General features: G+C 46.4%; 1 protein-coding gene across 2 annotated transcripts in view; it reads left to right on the top strand.

The window, feature by feature from the left end:
* PTPRF (protein tyrosine phosphatase receptor type F) overlaps positions 1-22,447 on the top strand; it is a 1,415,717-nt gene that overhangs the window by 429,240 nt on the left and 964,030 nt on the right. For both annotated transcript variants that reach the window (XM_068239458.1, XM_068239459.1), the window contains one exon: positions 4,174-4,228. The gene's annotated coding sequence lies outside the window, so the exon portion shown is untranslated. The remainder of the gene's footprint in view (positions 1-4,173; positions 4,229-22,447) is intronic.

Here is a 22,447-nt window from a genome sequence, read left to right on the forward strand (position 1 = left end):
GGCCGGGGCCCGGGTGTTCACGAAACTAGATCTGAGAGGGGCGTACAACCTCATTCGCATTCGGCAGGGGGACGAATGGAAGACTGCGTTCAATACTCACGATGGGCATTATGAGTATTTGGTGATGCCATTTGGGCTCTGTAACGCCCCCGCAGTCTTCCAAGAATTCGTGAACGACATTTTTCGGGACTTCCTCGGGAAATTCATCATCGTCTATTTAGATGACATCCTCATCTATTCCCCGAGTGTCGCGGAACATCGACACCATGTTCGCAGGGTGCTACAGAAGTTGAGGGAAAATCGCTTGTACGCCAAGCTTGAGAAATGTATTTTCGAGGTCAACCAGGTACCGTTTCTGGGGTACGTGGTATCGGATTCTGGGCTGACCATGGACGCGGCTAAGGTGTCCGCAGTCCTCAACTGGCCACAACCCGGCAATCTCAAGGCTCTCCAGAGGTTCTTGGGATTCGCCAACTACTATAGGAGGTTTATCCAGGGATACTCATTGAAGGTGGCCCCATTGACCGATCTGACTAAAAAGGGAGCTGATCCCAGTCAGTGGTCACCTCAAGCTCAGTTGGCCTTCAAGAGCCTAAAAGAAGCCTTTTGCTCTGCTCCCATTCTCACGCATCCAGACGTCACCCGTCCCTTCATAGTGGAGGTGGATGCCTCTGAGGTTGGAGTGGGAGCGGTCCTCTCTCAGTACTCGGGGAGCCCCGAAAAACTACACCCTTGTGCCTATCTGTCTAAGAAATTTTCCCCGGCGGAGCGGAACTACGACATCGGGAACAGGGAGTTATTGGGAATTAAGTGGGCATTTGAGGAGTGGAGGCAATGGCTAGAGGGGGCTACTCACCCTATCACCGTGTATACAGATCATAAGAATCTGGAATACATCGAGTCCGCTAAGAGGTTGACCCCCAGACAGGCCAGGTGGGCACTATTTTTCTCCCGGTTTCGTTTCACTATCACTTACAAACCAGGCCCAAAGAATGTGAAAGCCGACGCCTTGTCACGCGCATTTAGGCCTAATACAGTTGAGACCCGGGTTCCTGAACCGATAGTGTCCCCCCAATGTTTTGTTGCTACTCTGACTACTTCCGTACCAGAGACAGATTTAATGAACCTTCTTTCTTCCTGTCAAGGTGAAGCTCCGTTGGGAAAACCTGCCGGTCGGATGTACGTTCCACCCCAGTGGAGGCTCAAGGTCTTACAGCAGTTCCATGAAGACAAGGCGGCCGGTCACCCAGGGGAAAGCAAGACCAGGGAACTACTGTCACGTTGGGTATGGTGGCCATCGTTGACTCGGGATTCTAAGGCGTTTGTGAGGGAATGTGCCACTTGTGCCCGCAGTAAAGCCTCTCGGACTGCGCCCAGTGGGCTTTTGCGGCCCTTACCCATTCCATCTCGACCTTGGTCTGAAATTTCCATGGACTTTATTGTGGATCTTCCTGCCTCCAATGGGTACACCGTTGTTTGGGTCACTGTAGACCGTTTTAGCAAGATGGCCCATCTTGTTCCGTTGATTAAATTACCTTCAGCAAAAGAGTTGGCTGAGCTTTTTATTTTCCATGTGTTCAGGCTTCATGGAGCACCAGATCGAATTGTCTCCGACAGGGGAGTTCAATTCGTCTCTCGGTTCTGGCATGCCTTTTGTTCTCGACTGGGAGTTACCTTATCCTTTTCATCGGGATTTCACCCCGAAACTAATGGCCAGACCGAGAGACTAAACCAGTCGGTAGAACAGTACCTGCGTTGCTATGTAGCTGGCAATCAGGAAGAATGGGCGGCATACCTCCCGTTCGCGGAATTTGCCCTGAACAACCAGGTGGGTTCTTCTGCGGGCATGTCCCCATTTCAGGTGGTTACGGGACTGAGTCCCAGGTTTTCTCCACTTTCAGAAGTTCCTTCGAATCTTCCCGCGGTTGAGAATTGGGTCACTCACATGGCGGAGGTATGGGAACAGGTTCGGGGAAACTTGAGCAAGGCGGTAGACAAACAGAAACGCGCCTTTGACAAGCGTCGGTCACGGGAACCGGACTTGTCTCCTGGGGATCTGGTTTGGGTGTCCACCAAGAACATCCCATTGCGGCAACCCACGCCCAAGTTAGGTCCACGATTTATCGGACCGTTCCCTGTCATTAGGAAGTTGAATGAAGCGGCCTATAAGGTCAAGTTACCTGACTCTCTCAAAGTCGGGAATTCGTTTCACGTATCCTTACTGAAACCAGTAAAAGGGTCTCAGACCACCGCGTCCCCGCCACCTCCCGTGTCAGTGTTAGGGGAGACAGAATACGAAGTGGAGAGAATCTTGGATTCAAGAAGGGTTAGAAACTCGCTGCAGTACCTGATCGACTGGAAAGGGTACGGACCGGAGGAGAGGTGCTGGATTCCGGCAAGGCAGGTACATGCCCAAGATTTGGTTCGGGAATTTCATGCTAATTTCCCCAGCAAACCAGGGGTAGAGTGCCCGGACGGCACTCCTCAGGGGGGGGGTAGTGTAACAATACTGCCGGCCTCTCATGCCTGCTATGAGTCGGGCGCTTCCGGCTTGCGTGCCACGCCGCCTCAGCCTGCAGCAACAGGCAGAGGTATGCGTTCCAGAGGACGCGCGGGACATACGCGTCCGACCTATGGGAACAGGCGGCGGGTGTTCCGGAAGTGACGCGACGGAATGTCGCGTCTGACGCGGCGGAAATTACGCATGCGGAGGCCTTATAAGGGTTTCCGGGACGCGGCTGCACGCCTGTTATAGCGTGTATTTTGCCGCTTGTAGGTAGTGTTAGCCATACTTCTGTGTTTATACTGTACCTGTCTTGTAGTGGTAGCCTTGCTCCATTGTTCGTACTGTACCTATCTAGTCACTGGGGTCTAGGGTCAGTGAGGCGTGTGGCTTGTTCAGCCTTGGCTCTGGTTGCTGACCCAGTCCCAGGCCTGGTCCGTATATCTGCCTATCTGATACCAGTGTATGACCCGGATTGTATTAAGACCACTCTCTGTCTAGTCCCTTGTACCGCAGCCATCTGATACCAGTGTATGACCCGGATTGTATTAAGACCACTCTCTGTCTAGTCCCTTGTACCGCAGCCATCTGATACCAGTGTATGACCCGGATTGTATTAAGACCACTCTCTGTCTAGTCCCTTGTACCGCAGCCATCTGATACCCGTGTATGACCCAGATTGTTTAGACCATTCTCTGCCTCGCCCTTTTGTACCTTGGCTACTGACTCACATTACCCCAGCCGGTATCAGGCTGCCACCTGTCCTCCCGCAGCTAGTAGGGCAGGAGGTGGGGCCATAAGTGACACGCGGTAGGCCGACCGTCACAGCCAGCTCCCAAACTCATACACCTAGTGCTTTCCTCCGCCTTTGACACTGTCAGTCATTTTCAGCCTCTCCAGACCCTCTCGTCACTAATGATCAAAGGTCTAGTACATTCTTGGATTCTTTCTTACCTGTTTGAACACTCTTTTCACTGTTTCTAAATCCCATACTAATTCCTATTCACTCCTACTGACTGTTGGTGTACCACAGGATTACACTCTTGGACCCCTTCTCTTATCTGTGTACATTCATGACTTGGGACAACTGATATGCTCTGTTGTCCTTTCAGTGCTGAAATCCTTGAGTAAAATTCCTTTCAGAACAGCATATGCATGAAGACTGTGGGCCATATGCAATTCACTTTTTCTCCTGTGTTTTCTCTTAGATCATTTTTCATCTTCAATTTAAAATAACTTTTTCGCACTTTATAATGGAAAAAGTGCCAAAAAGTAGGTGAAAAAATACTGTAAAAATTATTTTGAATATTTGTTTGCTTGCTGGTGGTTTAAAAAGCATTTTAAGTTGTGAAAATATCACCTAGGATAAAACGCAGGTGAAATAGTGAATTCCATATGGCCCTGTATATCCTGTCTATGAGTGAACATACTACCTGTATGTTCTCTCTCTGTCTGAACATTCTTACTCCAGTTGCTCTGATTATCTTCCCACAACCTCAAAAAACATACGGATAGCTTTACTGTATTCCAGTCCCTCAAACAAAAAAAAGGTGTTATAAGTTTAAAATGTTGTCATATATATACTGTTATAATAAAAATAACACTGCACTGTGAAATATTGGCACAAAAATGATTATTTGATAAATGTATGTATGTATTTATTTTTGCAGGATTAAAACATATGGATCTCTTATAAGACTGGCTATTTGGCACCACCTATCTAAGGTAGGTAATGTTTGTTTCACTGACATGAATGTACCTGATAATATGCATGCCATGCAGATGTAAAAAATGGTGATGACTGATAAAAAAGTCATTTTATGGTAATCAGGACACTGTTATTCTTCAATTTCCCATATGTAATTCTATCTCCATGATATTGCATTGTATTTCTGATTTTGTGTGAATGTGCATCTGCAAACTTTCTGCATTTAAAATTCAGACAGCGGGTCTTCTTTTTTTCCAATCTGCAGTGCCTGGTGCAATGCAAGTCAATGGGAATGCAAAAGATTTACATTTTACACAAATAATTCTTATTCAAGTTAATTAGGTGGATTTTCATGTTAATGAATGAATTTAGTGATGAAAAAAATCGAGAGCAAACTTTTGCTCACAAGTGCCTTTAACCACTTGAGTCCGTAGGCTTACACCCCCACTAGTGACCAGGCTATTTTTTAAAATGTAGGCCACTACAGCTTTAAGGGCTCGCTGCAGGGGCGTACAACTCAGCACACAAGGGATCCCCCCCCTTTTCTACCCACCAACAGAGCTTTCTGTTGGTGGGCTCTGATCGCTGATCCTGCGTTTATTTTCTTATTAGTGTTTTTTTTTTTAAATAAATATTACCATTTTCTATTTACCGTATTTTTCGGACTATAAGACGCTCCGGACCATAAGAAGCACCTAGGTTTAGAGGACAAAAACCAAGGAAAAAATAATATACTAAGCCTGATGCGTCCATGCTGCAGGGGCGTCTTATAGACTTTCCCCCTACAATTATTATGTCTCCCTTGTGCCTTCCTTGTTTCCCTGTGGTCTCCTCTGTCCCTCTGCTGCTTTTATGTCCCCCTTGTGTCCATTGTCTCCCTGTGCCCTCTGGTGTCTTCCTGTATCCTCTTTCCCCCTTCCTCTGACCCCATGTCATCTGTCCCCCTTCCTCTGTCTCGATTGTCCTGTTTCCTCCATGTCCAGTGTCTGTTAACCCAGTGTCTGCTATCCCTGTCCTCTGTGTTCCAGTGTCTGCATGTCCCCCTGTGTCTGTTGTCCTCCGTGTCCAGCCTGTCCTAGTGTCTGCATGTCCCCGTGTATTAAATACATTCACGTAGCTGCAGCTATACTCAGGCTGTCCTGCCTTATATACATTTTTGTCTGTAATGTCCCCGGGTACTACCGTCTACCGCAAGTGGAAGTCGTTTACAGCAAGTGGAAGTCCGCACAACATACCATACATGCAGCTATCCTCAGGCTGTCCCCGCCTTCATCACCGTGCTGTCCCCGCCTTCATCACCGCGCTGTCCCCATCTTCATCACCGCGCTGTCCCCACCTTCATTACCGCGCTGTCCCCGCCTTCATCACCGCGCTGTCCCAAGCACTTGGATGTCCGTGATGTCCGCGGCCGGTATTACCGATGCGTTCCTAATCAGAAAGTGTCCCGCTCAGCATTGGCGATAAATGGGCCAATCAGACGGGGACGCTGGCCCCAACTGCCAATCACGCCGCACACTCTTCACTGTGCACTCTACAGTGATTGGTCCCAATGACGGAGAGGCTGTCCCGCCCTCTAGCCATCTCATCCTATTAACAGAGTTGCTAGGAGCAGTGTGCGGCGTGATTGGCGGTTGGGGCCAGCGTCCCTCGTCTGATTGGCCCATTTATCGACAGCGCTGAGCGGGACACTTCCTGATTAGGAACGCATCGGTAATACCGGCCGGGGACATCACGGACATCCAAGTGCTTGGGACAGCGCGGTGATGAAAGCAGGACAGCGCGGTGATGAAAGCGGGGACAGCCTGAGGATAGCTGCATGTATGGTATGTTGTGCGGACTTCCACTTGTGGTACTTGCAGTAGACGGTAGCACCCGGGGACATTACAGACAAAAATGTTTTTAAGACAGGACAGCCTGCAGCTACGTGAATGTATTTAATACACGAGGACACGCAGACACTAGGACAGGCTGGACAGGGGAAGGAGGCGCAAGTCCCAATATGTAGTATTCGGACTATAAGACGCACTGACTTTCCCCTCCCACTTTTGGGGGAGAAAAAGTGTGTGTTATAGTCCGAAAAATACGGTATTTATTTTTTTAAACCCATCCCTCCCCCGTCAGCCAATCCTAGCGATGGGCTCTCATAGACATCAGCCTATGCGAGCCGATCGCTCACTGCATCTCCCAGGGGGACAGCTGTGTCAGATCTCAGCGCTGTACAGTGTAAATAGAAGGTGTTTTCGCCGTCTAACAGTCTCCTAGCGTGAATCCCCACTGGGAGACTGATGACGGAGCGGAGCATCAGGGTGCGCGATCTCCTGCAAAACCCCGCTACAGAACTTGACGCCAGTTGGCGTTAGGCAGTCCTGGGGCTGCCGCCGCATTCACACCCATCGGCATGATGCGGTTGTTAGGTAGTTAAACATTGAAAAACAAAAGTTCATACAAAAAATAGAATTAAAAAGTTGCAAACACAGAATCATGCATGCAGAAAATCATCCTCTATAATAAAACTCGTGTCTCTGCGTCCCATGTCCGTGTGTGTGTGTCCCTGCGTTTGCGCTACTGCCCATGGACAGGGAGCAGAACGGCCGGGCGGACGCGTGGGTGCGCACCTGCGGGCGGGGGCAGGTGGCGGCAGTGACGGACCTAGCCCGTTTTTAAGCGGGCTAAGGTCACTAGTAAAACATAAAACGCTAGGGCAAGTGTGAATACTTCCTTAAAAGGAACCTTTACTGAACCTTTAAAAAAAGTTTCACTTACCTGGGGCTTCCACCAGCCCCTTGAAGACATCCAGTGCCCGCACCCTTTACTCACCGATCATCCGGTTCTCTGCCATGGCTTAGTTTAGTTTTCGGCAGTGCGCCTGCGCGTCCTTAGCAGTGTGCGTCCTTGATCGCGCTCCTGTCCCTGTAGCCGTTTTGCGCCTGCACAGTACGCATACATGCCCATCCATGCACAGCTGTGCATGGTTGGGTATGGCTCCTGTGCACACCTCTGGCACTATCTGCTGCAGCACTAATTGGTGAAAGCAATATGTGTTCCCAATAAGATTGATTTTTACCATTAGAAATACTTTTATTTTCTCAGTTCATAGTGAAAAATACACACTGTAGCATTATTTTAGAATCGAATATCCTCACTATAAATTGTTACAGGAACATAATTTAAAAAAATTGTGTTTTTTTATCTACAGTAGTGCTTTTTATTTTTAAATTAGAATTGGTAAAACTGAGAAATAATGTTTTTTTTTCTTATATTTTTTTTCCTCTTTTTCCCATTAAAATGCATAGAAAACGAGATTGTTTGAGAGAAAAAATGCCATACAATAAAAGCCTAGTTTGTCTTGAAAAATTATCAATATTTAATTTATGTATCATAAGTAGGGATAAAGTTATTGCTGATTAAATAGGGGTATAGTTAAACTGTCAAAACTGCTCTGGTGACTGGTCCATAAGGAGGAAATAAGATCTGGTTGTGAAGTGGTTAAGGTTGTTTTTTCCTGTAATGATACCTAGTGGTGGTCTCCCTCAAGATAGCGTTTGGAGATTCCAAAGGGCCAGGTACATTTATTGCTAAGGGGCCCAGTTACTCCTAGTTACTCCTCTGTTCATTGATGTGATGTGATTTTTCACACTCCCTTCATCCCTAGACGGTGTGATTCTTGTCACCACGATTCATGATTAATGTCACATGTCAACTTAAACTTGTTACATTTATTCCAAGCTCAGTGGAGCGGCACGCTTATCACTGCAACGGGGCAGGAGTGATAAACACAAGGAGCCGTTCCTGTCACCTCCCCCTCCATTGGTTGCGTCAACAATAAATTCAGCAATATTTCTGTTATCGCTTCACCGTAAACCAGATTTAATGTCACTTGAGACTCTGCCGCGGCTGACACAGTATGAGTCTTAGCAAGTCCTGACAGACAGTTTGACAGAATGTCTGTAATGTAACAGGAAAATGTTTCAGAAATCAGCAGCATAAATGCAACTTAGAGTACACCTGTCACAGAAGAGCACAGTTCAAACAGAGCATATGATGTGAAGAATGCGTGATTAGAAACCACTCTCCATGGAAACTGCATGTCAAGAGGAACAGCAGTTCCGGAGATGTAGACCCAGTTTGATCACTAATGGAAAAAAAAGGTTGGCTTGCGCAAGTAAAATTATCAGCATTCATTTTGCGCACTGTTTAGAAATGTAACACAGTGCTGGAGGAGATACTATTTGGCTTGGTGTGCATTAGGATGTGGTTTTTGATGCTACGTTCACAATGGGGCGTTATGGTGCGAAGTTGTGAAGGCATTGCAACGTGGTATGGCGCCCTGCAATGATAAGTCTATGCAACATTCACAGTGTGCCGTTAGCGTTGCGGTGCAATGTGTTGCGTTATGGTAACACACTGCTGCAGTTACTGGTAAATGCAAACATTAACAGGTACAGGGAAGCTTACTTTTCATTGCCCGTATGCCTCACTGTACCTCACTGTATGCGATGTAACGCAGCTGTAACATGTGGCACGACTTTTATGTTCCATTGTGTTGTGTTTTTGTTAAAACACCTCCACCTAGTTCCAGCGACGGATCGGTGGCCTCCGGGGCTCGGTGCGGACAGGTGTGCGGCCCTTCATGTGTCTGTGACATCTCTGCAGGTCCCCGCAGGCTCGCATAGACAAACTCCATCTGCCGTTGCCTGGCAATGGGGAAATTGGTGTATGTTCTCCAGTGCCGAATGTGAACCAGGAAGTGGTTGGCTAGGGAATTGCAGTATTAAAGTCTAGTTGGTGCAGTTGGCAGTTGCCTGTGATAGCGTTAAAGTAAACCTGAGATGACTTAAAAGAGGAAATGTCTACTAACCTGGGGCTTCCTCCAGCCCCCTTCAGGCTGATCGACCCCTCACCGTCCTACTCCACTGTGGGTCCCAGTAATTCAGCCGTTGGGTCATAGTGCGCATGCACGGCCTGGCTGCATGCATGCCCCCCCATTGCGTTCCCATTGCTGCGAGAGTTCTGCGCCTGCGCAGTACTATTACCCAGGCGCAGAATGCTCCAGGATACAGGAGCGCGACGGGGAAACCTGCATGACCTGGGCCGACTGACGGAAGCTCCGGGTACCATAGCGGAGAATCCAGGCTGCGGAGGAGGGCGGCGAGGGACCAATCAGCCTGAAGAGGGCTGGAGGAAGCCCCAGGTAAATATAAATTTCTTCTTTTTAAGTCATCTCAAGTACCCTTTAAGTCGTTCCAGCTAGCTGCTGGGCATTCCTTGCTGATAGCTTCCTAATTGTTTCTTAATTGTTTGAACCTTTGCCTGTTTACTGACCATCCTATTGCCTGCCAAGCCCTGCTCCCAAATGCAGCCACACACCCCAGTCATCCACTTATTATCTTAGCTTCCCGCCTCCACTTATGAAAATAGACTTCCAGTTAATCTTATGCTTGTCCTTAAAATCTTCCTTACCTTTCCTTATTGCTGCAGACAGCTTGATAGCCGCCTCAGCTGTGCCAGGCTTTGCAGCCTCTATTTACTATGCAAGCCAGGTTTCCGATCATTCGCGAGGAATGAGACTGGATATGTAGAAGCAGACAATGCACCAGTCTTGGCTGCAGCTCAGGACACTGCATTAAAGTTTGATTTAATGTTACTGACAGGACTATTTCAATTGCGCTCATGCAGTTTGACAGCGAACAGACTGATGCTTGGGTGGGAAGGAATTTGGAGGCACTTTAAGATTCAGCGGCGTGCCCAGGTGTTGGTGGGTGGACAGAGATTATTAAAAGGGAAAGATGAATGGCAATTGCGGAACCAACGTGAAAATAGAACTTCTTTCAAACTTGGGGAAAAAGTCTCAACATTTCTGAGATAGAAGCAAAATGTAAAGAGACTCTGTCATAACAAAAAAAAAAACCTCTGGGGGATACTTACCTCGGGAGGGTCCCAATGAGGCTTCCCCCATGCAATACTCCCCCGACAAGCCTGACAAGGCTTGATTTATTTATCTCGCCGGGATCCAGCGGTGGCGCAGTAGAGGCTCTTCATTCGGGCTAGGCGATAATAGCCGGTCCTGATCGTATCCGCTCTACTGCGCAGGCGCAAAAGGAGTAGCGCCTGCGCAGTAGAGCGGATTGGTTGGGTTTAGCTATTTCCGCCTTAACCTGAAGGAAGATCAGCTAGTGCGTATGCCCAGGATCACGCTGGCCGCACTTCGGGGGACCCGGACAGGCTAACGGAGGGACAGAGAAGGACGGGGAAAGTTTTGTTAGGATCCAGAGGCTTCGCCCTGCCGAGGTAAGTATCCCCCAGTGGGATTTTTTTTATTTTCAGATCCTCTTAAAGCATCTTATGGTGGAAACAAAAGGGCCTGGTATGGTGGTGAATTAATGGGCACTCCATTCTTAGCTGAAAAAGAAGCCATGGGATACTTACAATATCTCACAAAATTCAGTTCATCTCTCACATTTGTGTTAATATTTTTATATGTAATAAAATATTTACAAATATGTGAGAGGTGTACTCAGTTTTGTGAGATACTGTAGAGGGAGTGCAGCTAACAAGCACAACATGCCTGAGTGTACCAGGTCACCTGATTACTTGCTCCTTGTGATCTCCTGTTCAGAATCACTGCTTTCTTAGCCTGGGAATAGGGAGGACATTTATTCTCAGCTCTTCCTACCTTAGACAATGCAGATAGGTACTCAAGTTTTAAGGTTGAGGTTATGTTAAAAAATAAAATGTTCTGCCAAATATTGTGTGCCAAACTGACCCTGCTTTACCAGAGGGCATTTTTCCACCTCACATGACACTGTGTAGCCTTCTTTGTCAAAGCCTGTGGATGCTGAACTCTGTTTTTCTAAATGTAAAATACTACTAGCCCATGGAGAGATGTTGCTTACTTCAGTGCCTCTGTCTAGTCAACATGTTGGGTGCCACAAACAAACAGCAGTGGTCCACATGCCATTACGGTCACTTGGCCATCTCCAAGCTTCTCATGAGGACTCTTCAGGATGTGTCCTGAGGACTCTTCAGGAAGAGTCCTCTCTTTCCAATAAAAACCTTTTCTTGTGCAGTCTAATGTCTAAAGGTTAATGTTCAGTACTTTAGTATTTTGTTAGTTGTAAAGCAACAAAACATCGACAATCACTTATAGAGTTGCTGACGGTCAGCCCATCCATTGGATTGTGTGGTTGGCAAGGCTGAAAATCATATCACTGACTGTTTTTCTCATGGTCCTGCTATGGAAGCAGAACAATTTTTCTAAGGATAGATGGTGCTGCTGGGGCCATGCCCCCCCCGGGGGTCTTTGATAATGCCAGCCATTTAATTAACTTATATTAAATATTGCTACACTCTGACCACCCATTAATGAGCCCTGAGCAATAATACTGGCCTCCAATAATTAGAGAGGGAGATTTTTTCAAGCGTTATGCTACTTCATAATCAGGTGACAATTCTGTAAATGCAATAGAATTTTTTGACCGACAATAACAACTAGAAATTTGTGAGGCCTGTCAATCATCTAAGAGACATTGCCCAGGTCTAAAACGTAATCTGGGCCCCTGAAGATTGTGTTGATACATCCCTGCTGGTTCCAATTAAAAAGAATATCATTTTTTCTTTAAACTCACTCGAAGGATGATGCTTAGTGTGTTTGTGTTGCCTCATAGCCTCCAGTTGTTCAGACATCCATTCTCATATTTATAACTCCAGCTGAGTCTGTAGGCTTCCCATGTCCACAGATACTTTTCTGCGCATTGCCGTGTAGTTACATATTGTTCTCAACTGGTGTTGTGTGATATGGATGATTGGAGACGGCTGAAGTTCTCTACTATCTCCTCAGATTTTTATTCTCTCCCCATGTTTTCAATCCACAGATGTGTCAGCCAGTCCATGCTCCATTGGTCAGCCTCATTTCACCGTGCTGCACAGACTCATGCCGTTTTTGCACTGTTAACCGATAACAATCACTTCACAGAAGGGATCTACCTTCTTCCTCTCGTCAGTCAACTGTTTCTATGATTTAATACAGAACTCAAGGCCAAAATTGGTCAACAAATGCGTTCGCCATGGAAGCGTTTGTGTAAGCATGAAAAACCACTTCCTTATCTTAAAATCCAGCTGTAGGTAAAGTTCTAAATATTCCACGCAATAACTCAATTAACAGAATGCCCAAGTGTTTATTTTTGTGTCAGAAGCCTTTTTCCACTGGTAAGTATAGTTTGAGTTATCTGCCTTGTCTATAAAATAATATCTGTCTGGAGGTTGAAATGTAAGATCATTACTACTACTAAACTACTAAACTGAAGGATTACTACTAAACTGAAGGATTACTACTAAACTGAAGGAGTTAACAGAGCAGTGTTATGGTGCCACTTGGTTCATCATCATGCTTTTCAGACTGCAAGAAAACCAGATGCAACAAATGTGTCATATCTGATAGGTCTAAACATCTGGGCCCATATGCAATTCAGTTTTTCTCCTGAGTTTTCTCCTAGGAGATATTTTTTCATCTTCCATTTAAAATAACTTTCTAGCACTTTACAAGGGAGAAAGTATTACAAGTAGGTGAAAAAGTACTGTCAAAACTATTTTGAGCATTTGTTTGCTTGCTGATGGTTTAAAAGGCATTTTAATTACAACTTGTTAAAATATCTCCTAGGAGAAAACTCAGGGGAAAAAGTGATTTCCATATGGGCCCTATTCTGCAGAAAGTGGCTGTTTTTCCTAAGCACTGCTTCAAAGACATGGCATAATTGTAAGGGGGTGGTTATGAGGACATGACTAGACTCCCATAAAAAGAATGCAAAACAAACAAAAGTTCCGGCAAATTTCACGTGACCTCACTGGAGCTCAGAAGGGCCTTGTGTAGTCATGCTTGCTGATAGCCATTGTGCTATCTTACCAGAAACCCTAATAGCTTTCATAGCCAAACAAGGCTCTTCTGACCCCAGCAAGGGCACCAACATTCTTTTCATAGCAATTTGATTTTCTACTTGATCAGTTGAATGTAAAACCTGGTGGTCCCAGGTACAGGACATAAGGCATAGAAATCCAACCATACTGCACCATATAAAAATGGCTTTTCATTTTTGAGAAACAAATTTAGGACAGCAAACGAGGAATACTGTATCAGATGAAGCACCGAGCTTTAAAGTAAACCTGAACTGAGTAAAACTATCTAAAATTAGGACGATGTACATGCAAATGAATATTACATATTTACCCGCCATCAGTCTCAGCAGCTCACCGTTTTCTTCTTACAACGATTCCTTCCAGTTCTGAAAAGTTTTTGTCGCAATTTAAATATGTCAGTTGCTGTCAGTTGTAACTGAAAGGACAAGTCATGTGTAAGGTAATATCTATGTTTCCCTATTGCTCAAGTAGACAATATTACGGTTTAACAGTGTGCTGACCAGGAAGCTCGTATGGGGTAATGGCAATTTTCAAAATGGAGGATGGAGAATTCCATTGATCACAGTGGACAAACAGGATGCAGGAGAGGAGAAAGAGATTGATGAGTAGACTACACTGGAGGTAAGTATGACGTGTGTATGTTTATTTTAATTTTAGTTCAGGTTTGCTTTAATGTACATTGTTTACGCCTTCTGTACCCACCACATACACCAGTCAAAATGAGCGCACACTTCACGGCTCTAACTACACCAAGCCAAAGATGTTTAAAAAATTACCGCCTCTGTTGCTGCAGTTTAGCAGGTGATTTTCCCACTATTGTGTTTCAGTAAATAGCGCTAAGTGGGGCTCGAGCTGTGAAGCTCCACGTAGCTTATGAAAATGAATTCAAATGCAAAAATAAAAAAAAATAAAACATTGTGTTTCTGCTATTCTAACCCGCTCATTACGCCGCCAAATTGCAGCTGCCTTTTCTCTCGGAGGAAGAATGTGAGCCCGTTATTGCAGTCAATTATAGTTGGGATCTGTTTTGCTGGAGAGTAGCGACACCAAATGAGCTGATACGTGTTTGAGGATGGCAGGAAGGGAGGATTATCCAGGGTGGGCCAAAGGGAATCAGAATTAGGCCCTAGACAGTTGCTTTTTTTCACAGGGCGACATCATAAATGTAATCTCTATTGAGGACACTTTTTGGCGTCCAATTATATCAGCCTTAACAGAGCTACTTTATTAATAGCTCTCCAGCCAAAGTAAGGGGGACGATGTCAAACTGAGGCTTACAATTACGTTCCTTCATCTATGGCCTTTCATTCTCCCGCTCCTTCCACAATTTGGTTGTTCACGCGAAGTACAAACACACAGGCTGATTTCCTGCACTTAGAGGAACCGTACAGAAGGAGAAGAAACAGTCAATACAGGTAGCAAATTTTACCATGCATAATGGAGCGCTAACTGTGCCTTTTTATCTCAGCCAAACCGCAACAATATTGGACTTTTCCACACAAATTCAAAAGCAGCTCTCTGCCTGTTCAATTTGTTTTACTTTATTTTTTGTTTTTGTTTCAGGCTAGCTCAGAGATTGGCTTCAGGAAACTGGGAGAAAAGAACGTGTTTTCTTTTAGCCAGATTTTTATCTAGTTAGTTATTTCTCTTTCTTTCCGAGTCTAAGAAACAGACTGTAATGTAACAAGGTCAATTTCTAAAGGACTTTCTCCATTTTTTGATGGCTTCATTTAAAGCGCATCTCTAGTTATTTGTGTGGAAATTTTATTACTCCCAACCCCTACAGGAAGGTAGGGGTTTGTGGTACTGTGTGTTGAGTCTTACGGCTCTTACATAATGCTAAAGAAAATAAGCTTGGCAGAGATGCTCATTCTGTGATGTTTTGGCCAACTTCACAGAATGAGCATCTCTGACAAAATTTTCTTTTTTAGCATTGTGCATGAGCGTGATTTGAAGCCCCAGCAAAATTTTGCTGGAGGAGATCAAGACTTGCAGTTACGCCCCTATCCTGCATTGCCTGTTAGAGGGGTCAGAGGGAGCCATAACACCTGATGTACATACTTGTTTGGGGTCATTAAGTCAGAAAGTATAAGAGAATCAGCAAAACTGCAAGGCAAATGGACCAATATAGGGGGTTGGCATTAGCGCTTATATGTAACTAAGGCACCAGGAAATTTGGGTGCATAGTAAAGCCGAAAAACGGCTCACCCTACTCCTGCAAAAGTCCCGGCAGCATTAATAAGACTGGTCCCTCTAGACCGCCATTGGCACTGGGGAAATACATAATAAGGCTTCCAGCTATTGCTGATGGCCGAATTACGCTGGTTTTATTGTATTTTTGGCTCCGTCTTTTGACATCGCCCAATTACTGACTGAGCGCCACTATAGCTGTAATTCATATTAAGACCTATGGCAGCACCGTTTTTCCTGATTTGGGCATAAACAGGTACCATACTATAAGTTTAGGCTTTCTTTAAGGTAAACCGAGCACCATTTTTAGCACCCAGGGCATCTCAATAGCACATGAAAAATGCATGCCAACAATGTGTCTCATTATTATAATAAACTTCCATTTTACCCTTTATTTTACATTCAAAGTTTAGCAATTAAGTTGTATTAGCCTACTTCAGCAGGCCTGCCCATCTGTCCCCGGCAACAGAGATTTCAGGAAGCTAATTGTTTTAATGTAGTCATTACCAAGAAGTAAACAATACTTTTTCATAAACAGAGGGGGGTGGGTAATTAGGACAGTTTCTTAACTAGTTTCGGACCAACGCAGTACGAATCTATGTCCAGCAGGTGGTGCTGTCACTCTGACTGGATGTAGATTCAACATCCTGATGAATAAAGCGTCTCCGCCGATCTCGCCGCTCTGAACCCACCGCAATTCACTCGCTGAGCCGTCTATAAGATGGCAGAGCTCTGTAAGCAGGTCAGGAGCCACTGTCATTGGCTCCTGATCGCGTGATCACAGAGAGCCAATAGCATTGGTTCCCATTGATAGACAGCGTCAGGAGCCAATGAAAGCGGCTCCTGACTGGCTGACAGCACTCTGCCATTATAGAGACAGCTGAAAGAGGAGTCTGTGGCGATATGACAGCGTCGTGACCGGCGAGAGCAGCGGGTACGTGTGGCGATTCATCGAGAGGCTGCGTTTTACCGTACCAGCAGTCTCTGGTCCTTAAGGGGGCAGAGACTGCTGGTACGGAAGTGGTTAAAGTGATTATCTGAGTGAATGTGTCAAGATAGCATCTCTGTCTTCTGCAAATAAGGACTTTGAGAAGGGGAGGGGGGAAGGGGGGAACATGGCAGCTTCTATGCCAGGAGAAATTCCAGTAAAAGAAAGGGTGCTTAGTTCCCTTTAAGACAGTCACCTGGTAAGAGTGTGTTGGTGTGTAAAAAGACTGTTCCGTGTCTGGTGGGTTGAGCAACATGTTTATGCAAAGATGACTTCAGTTTCTGGCAGTAGATCTTAGTGTGAATGTGTAGAGCCTGCTCTTGATGGTGTGCGCAGTGTGGTATGATTGGACTCTGTTGGGGACCATCAAGAAGACTATGAGGAAACCTTTAAAGCCACTCGTGCAGAAACAGATGGTCAATAGACTCAACTAATTGGCTCAAACTGCAAATTTCTTGCAATGTATTGCATATATCATGGCAAGTACACCCAAAAGCAAAGGAAGGATGTATCGGTCTGGGATGCCTCTAGGGCCGGCCCTAGACTTTTTGCCGCCTGAGGCAAATTTAAAAAAAAATTGCCACCCGCCGCCTCCCTCGCCTGGGTCCCCCGATCTGCACTCCCCTCCAGCTTTAAATGTAGAGTAAGCAGCCGACAGACAGTAAGAGGCACGGGCGGGGGATCACTCACCTTCCTCGTTCCAACGTGCGCTCCACTGACGTCACTTCCTGCAATGCCGGCCACGTACAATACAGTGGGCGGCGTTGCAGGAAGTGACGTCAGTGGAGCGCACGCTGGAATGAGGAAGAGGTGAGTGATCCCCCGCCTGTGCCTCTTACTGTCTGTCGGCTGCTTACTCTACATTTAAAGCTGGAGGGGAGCGCAGATCAGGGGACCCAGGCGAGGGAGGGGGGGGGGGGTCCAACCCCCCTCCCCACCGCTAGGCCCAATACCCCCGTCCTGCCCGCTACCCCTCCAGCTCAGCGGCCGGACCCCCCGCACCCACGGACGGGCGGATGCCGCCCCTAGAACTTTGCCGCCTGAGGCAAAAGTTTCACCCTGCCTCATGAGCGGGCCGGCCCTGGATGCCTCTTTTAAAAATACCAATGCCCAAAATGGTCTGTTCAAACATGAGTGAATCTACATATATAGGTGTTGGTAAATCCTGTGGTTTGGTCAGCTGAATCTGTGCATAAAGAGATATACTGTAACATTGATTCTCCATGGACCTCAGTAGTTGTGTTCTTATAGAAAAATTTAGAACCTCCATAAACTGTGCCTCGGTCTGCACTGAGATCTCCTTCAGGACAAAAATTATGAATCTATCATTATACATTTTATTCATCATGTTACTTTTATTATTACCAAGTCTATATTATGTATTCTGTATTTTGTATAATTTTTTTGTATTTTGTCACTAATTATGTATCTTGTATATTGGTGTACACCATTGTCTGTATTATTATGTACCCCATGTTTGTTTCTTACTTTGTACAGTGCTTTATAAATCAATAATAATGATAATATGGCTCTATACAATAAAAACTAGTGGAAGCAAGGCAACTGGCAACCTATTGTCTTCACAACCAATAGCAGTGGCGTTTCTAGCCTTTTTGTCACTCCAGGCAAGAAGTCCTGTGTCCCCCCCCCCCCCCCAAGAAAAAAAACACACTATAGAATATATGCTATGTACCATATAGGGTGGATGCATAATATATGGAGTCCCAGAGATACAAACAACCCGAAGATCCTGTCACATTTCGTTGCGCACCACCTTCCTGTATTTCCCCAGCCCAGTGTGTAAATGCAGAGTATAGTGCAGCAGAAGCTGTGCTCTCCCCTCTCCACTGGAGTCCAGTGCTGTACTTCTGTCTGTTTGTTCACCACTCAACCTAGTACCCAGCATCTCCTAGCACATGTAGCCTGATTACACACTACATGAGGAGAGTGAGACGCCAGCACTAGAGGGAGCAGTAAACAGACAGGCACAGCACTGTACTCCAGAGGGGAGTTAAGAGCACAACTTCTGCAGCGCTATACTCTGCCTTTACACACTGGACTGGGGGAGCGAAGGAGGGGGACGGGAATAGATAGTGAGACAAGGGGAAAGAAGGAGGCATAAAGCAGTATACACTGAGCCGGATCATCCACAAAGCAACATAAAATCATGAAAACTGCCAATAAGAGTGCTCAGAGCCGGGACAAGGTCTTCCAGTGCCCAAGGCTGAGAAACCAAAGTGCGTCCCTCCATCCCTCCCACCCCAACCGTCACACACTGATTACTATTAGACTAAGAGGCACCCCAGGACCCCCAACCTCACAACACCTAATCTCTAATTATCTCACTTGCAGTCACTGCCATGTATCCCCTTTTCTTATTTCTCTCTGCTTCAAACACAATAGAGGAATGATAGCTAGGTGAGTTGTGCGCCCCCTCCTACACTGCGCCCTGAGGCTGGAGCCTTTCTTGCCTCTGCCTCGGCCCAGTCCTGAGTGTGCTCACAGCCTTAGAGGCAGAGGAGGTCAGCAGGACAGCCAGGCAGTTTGCATAGTTTAAAAGGAGATCAGTATTTCAGCCTCCATATCCCTCTCACTTCAAATGTGCTTTAAAACTGACAAATCCACTTTAAAAAATGCATACATAGACTGCCTTCCTTATATATTTATTTTTCAGTAATCGTTGCAGTGTGTCCCTTTGACAGCTGTTGAGATTATCTGGCTACGAAGTCACTGTGCACAAAGGAAGGGATCTGTGACATCATTACAATATACAAATTACACCAAAGCCGCCTAATCATTGATGAGTGGGAAAAGCAAACGCTATCTAACTCGACGTGCTGATTTGATTCTTCCAGGCCAAATACCTTGAGATCTGGTTTCTTGTATGTTGTCCTGAGGCAATGAAGTAAACCAGGCTTCGAGTAGATAGCGCGCGTAGCTAAATATACCTCATGCCTCTGGGGAATGAGCGCAGACCCTTATTTATTCCGCAGTTACTCTCTTCGCACCTTCCCGATTTCCACCTCATTTGCCGTGACACGCTGTTACAGTGTACCAGTCTCCATCTTTTTCTCCCTCCTTCTCAGAATTCTCTTAATGGTTTTAGAATGTCAAAACGTTCCGACACCTCGCTGCGTATCTCGCGGGCTTTGCTGTTCAAACCTCTCCTGTAATATCCTGTTGCTCTTAGGACCTTTATATCATATAATTATGCTGGACGTAGAATTGCATGTTTTCCAGAGCTGTGTCTGGCGTATTAAAATATAACAGAGCTCTTAATGTAGTCCTTACAAAATGCTTTAAGAATATACCCTGATCAGTTATGCAGTTACGTTATTGATTTTTTTTGCCCCCTTTAGGGAGTGTTGTGTTTAGTCAGAGTCGGGATAAAGCCCTCTGTCAGGCTTTTAAAGAACACCTGAAGTCAGAGGGATATGGGGGCTGCCATATTTAGTTCTTTCAAACAATAACAGTTGCCTGGCAGTCCTGATGATCTTTCATGCATCAGTAGTGTCTGAATCACCCACCAAATTCAAACATGCTGCCAATCCAGCCAAACTTCAGTCAAAAATCTGATTTGCATGCTTGTTCAGGGTCCATAGGTAAATGTATTGGTGGCAGAGGGTCAGCAGGACAGCCAGGCAATTTGCATTTCTATAAAGGAAATACATATGACAGCCTCCATATCCCCCTCACTTTAGATGTGCTTTAACCACTTCAGCCTAACTGGACGAAAATTTTCGGCCAGTTAGGCTGCGCGCACTCCCGCGGGTCGCCCGCTCCCGCGCCCCCCCCCCCCCCCCCCCCCGTGCGCACTCCTGCTGGGGGCCGTTAGCCCAGCAATCAATGAAAGGGATTATAAATCCCTTTCACTGATCGGATTCCCCCGGAGAAAAGCCGACAACGTCTCTTCAGACGCTGCGGCTTTTCTGAGATCAAAAAGTTCCCCTGCTTCTTCCTGGGAGCGAGATCGATCGCTCCCAGGAATTTTTGACTGTGGCCATCTTGTGGCCAAATAGCAAACTACACCAAAAATCACTTTACATTGAATAAATACATTTTTACACATGTAAAATCCCCTGTTTACCTCCCACACCAAAAAATACCCACATACAAGTTTCATAAAAAAATAAAATAAAAGATTCCAATAAAAAAAAAAAACATAAATAGTTACCTAAGGGTCTAAACTTTTTAAATATTCATGTCAAAGGAGTATATCAATATGATTTATTAAATTATGGGCTTCTAAATAGTGATGGACGCAAATTGAAAAAATGCACCTTTATTTCCAAATAAAATATTGTCGCCATACATTGTGATAGGGACATAATTTTAACGGTGTAATACCCGGGACATATGGGCAAATACAATACGTGAGTTTTAATTATGGAGGCATGTATTATTTTAAAACTATAATGGCTGAAAACTGAGAAATAATGAATTTTTTTCTTATTCTTCCTGTTAAAATGCATTTACAGTAAAGTGGCTCTTAGCAAAATGTACCACCCACAGAAAGCCTAATTGGTGACGGAAAAAACAAGATATAGATCAATTCATTGTGATGAGTAGTGATAAAGTTATTGGCAAATGAATGGGAGGTGAAAGTTGCTCAGATGTAAAAAATTCTCAACCCTGTAGGCTGAAGTGGTTAAACTTTACACAACTTGCTGCAGAGAAATCTGATTGCTTGCTAACCTACTCAGTGTTCTCCCCAGGATCAAACAGGTGGGCGCGCCGCCCGGGTAAAATCAATTACCGCCCGGCTGGCTGCGTTCCAGCCGTCATCGCCGCGTGCCCGTGGATCGCGCTCTCGGATACGGGCTCTCTCACAAAAAACAATCAGCGCTGTTCCTGAATCTACAGTTCCTCGCACAAGATCTTGCGCTTCCCGGCGAGCTCGTGCGTTAATTGGCTGATCAGTAGTAGGAGGCGGGACCAGCGCGGGAGGCTACGCGAACAGTCTTCAGAGATGCACAATTGCACATCTAAGCTGTCTGCGTGCAGAGCGTAGTAGGAGGCGGGAGCAGCGCGCGCGAGGCTCAGCCGGCCCAACAGTCTGTTAGAGACGACTCTCTGCGTGCACGAACACTGTCAAGCCTGTAAGTAAGCACATAACAGGCTGACAGGGCGGCTGATGTAAAGCCATATGAATGATGTTGCCGACGGCCGGGTCGTCGAGAGCTAGTTGGGAGCCCACCAGCCTGACCACTTCCCCACTAGGCTAGCCCACCAGCCTGACTACTTCCCCTCTAGTCCACCAGCCCGACCACTAGCCCACCCCACTAGCCATCAGCCTGACAACCTCCCCACTAGCCCACCAGCCTGACCACTAGCTTACCCCACTAGCCCACCAGCCTGACCACTAGCCCACCAGCCTGACCACTAGCCCACCAGCCTGACCACCTCCCCACTAGCCCACCAGCCTGACCACTAGCCCACCAGCCTGACCACTAGCCCACCAGCCTGACCACCACCCCGACCACTAGCCCACCCCACTAGCCATCAGCCTGACAACCTCCCCACTAGCCCACCAGCCTGACCACTAGCCCATCAGCCTGACCACCTCCCCACTAGCCCACCAGCCTGACCACTAGCCCACCAGCCTGACCACTAGCCCAACAACCTCCCCACTAGCCACCAGCCTGACCAGCTCCCCACTACCCCACCAGCCTGACCACCTCCCCACTAGCCCACCAGCCTGACCACCCCCCCACTAGCCCACCAGCCTGACCACCTCCCCACTAGCCCACCAGCCTGACCACTAGCCCACCAGCATGACCAGCTACCCACCCACCCCACTAGCCACCAACCTGACCTACCTCACTAGACACCAGCCTGACCTACCTACCCACTTACCCAACCCACCAGCCTGACATACTTAACCACCCACCCCACTTCGGTGTAACCCTCCTTTTCCACCCAGCATGACCTTAGGGCCCTTTTCCACTAACTGCTTAAGAAAGCGGATCGCAGCTGTTTTGATGAGCACCATGATTACATGTAAATCGCGGTGCTCATTTCCCACTAGCATGCGTCGTATTTTTCAATTGTCGGGCGATTGTGCTCCGTTCCCGGCAGCTATATTGAGCAATCACGTGTAGTGTAAATTGTAGGTTGCGTGATTGCAGCGCAATTGCGCTTCCTAGTG

This window comes from Hyperolius riggenbachi, chromosome 6 (assembly GCF_040937935.1).
Source record: "Hyperolius riggenbachi isolate aHypRig1 chromosome 6, aHypRig1.pri, whole genome shotgun sequence".
Classification (NCBI taxonomy): Eukaryota; Metazoa; Chordata; class Amphibia; order Anura; family Hyperoliidae; genus Hyperolius; species Hyperolius riggenbachi.